A 1,717-nucleotide genomic window follows, 5' to 3' on the forward strand; every position below is an offset into this window, starting at 1 on the left:
GCCTGCGGTAGGCTAGAGATAATTCCAGCCAGAAGGGTGGGCTGGACGATGGCTCCCTCCACCTGTTCTAACAGGGTAAGAGGTCTCAGGTCACACAGGCCCCACTGCCCAGTGGAGCGGGCTCAGCCCTGTCCTAGTCACCCTCCCTGCCTGGGGAAGGAGACCGAGTGACAAAAAGGAAAGCATGGCGTCTGCCATACCCTTAGACAGATGTAGAGTTAAGGCGAAATTCAGCTCCCCCACTGTTCATACAGAGAAAGTCTGGCTCCAAGAGGGAAAAGGAACTGGCCCAAAGTCACACAACAAGGTCTTACAGAGCTGGGACTGGCCTGTCATAGTACGACATGAGCAGTAGACAAAATAACTCTGAGCAGACTTTCTGGATTCACATCCCAGTTCCAAAGTGGCAGATCACAGAGATGAGGAAGGGAGAATACAGGGAGCTGGAGACATCTTTTTTCCCAGAACGCAAGAAAGTGTTCAAAGACTACTGAGATTTGTCAGAAGGACCCCAAAGCCAACTTCAAGGGGGCACTTGCCAGCTAAATATAGGACAATTCCATCTTGAATTAGAACAATTTACCCTGCCTCTCTAGAAGGAACTATAATTCAATCCTAGTTGAGGGAGAAAATCTTTATAGAATAATACAAGCTAAGTAATGTAAAAGAAAATATATTAGAAAATCGCCTGTCTACGGCCATGCCACCCCGAATATGCCTGATCTCGCCTGATCTTGGAAGCTAAGCAGGGTTGGGCCTGGTTAGTACTTGGATGGGAGACCACCTAGGAAGACCAGGTGCTGTAGGCATTAAAAAAAAAGAAAAGAAAGGAAAGGAAAGGAAAAGAAAAGAAGAAAGAAAAGAGAGAAAATAAATCACCTATTTGTAACCCCTAGTAAAGAAACATAACAACCAAATGCCATTTGTAAATCTTGACAAGATTCTGGTTTGAACAAATTATAAAAGGTATTTTTGAGAAGCTGGAAAATGTTGACTGTGGACTGAATATTAGATGCTATTTGAGAATCATTATTGCTTTTCTTAGATGTGATAATGGAATTTTAGTCTGCTAGGAGAATATTTTTCTTTTTAAGAGCTAAAGGCTAAAAGTAGTAGTTGGAGGTGACATGACATGTTGTTTAAAACTTATTTTCAAATGGTCCAGAAAAAAAATAAAATTAACAATAGCTGAATCTAAGTAATGGGTATATAAATAATCAAGTTTTCTGTATGTTAGTAATTTTCATAATAAATGGTTAGGAAAAAAATTAAAGGCAATTGTGTACAGGTCCAATTTCCTCCTACAGGAATTGTGTTAGCTGTTAAGACACCACGTTGTTCTTTCACTAACACTTGTAGGAACAGGGGGCTCTTTCACAGCACAGGCACATAATGTGTGTTGTAATCCTCAAAATGTCTCAGTAACTATCAAAAGTTTTGCTTTAATAGGAAAAAATCCCAGCTCCACCACTTACCAGATGTGTGATTTTGAATAAATTACTTAACTCATCTGTACTCCAGTTTCCTCACCTGTAAAATGGGCTTACTAATAGCACCTATGTCATTGGGTTCTGGGAGAATTGAATTAATACGCACATGCCTGACGTAGAGACTAAGTATGCAATAATTGTTAGATGCTTCGGTGATATAATTTGTTCTGCAAACTTGCTCAGTCTGATTCTGGGACCCTGCCTGTGTGCAGAGACTTGGAGCTGCT

The 1,717-nt window shown here is 40.9% G+C and overlaps 1 pseudogene; it reads left to right on the top strand.

Moving 5' to 3' along the window:
• The first annotated feature begins 690 nt into the window (after positions 1–690).
• Positions 691–809, top strand: LOC112475340 (annotated as a pseudogene).
• Positions 810–1,717: the final 908 nt, after the last annotated feature.

Source organism: Pteropus alecto, unplaced genomic scaffold (genome assembly GCF_000325575.1).
Source record: "Pteropus alecto unplaced genomic scaffold, ASM32557v1 scaffold40, whole genome shotgun sequence".
NCBI lineage: Eukaryota > Metazoa > Chordata > Mammalia > Chiroptera > Pteropodidae > Pteropus > Pteropus alecto.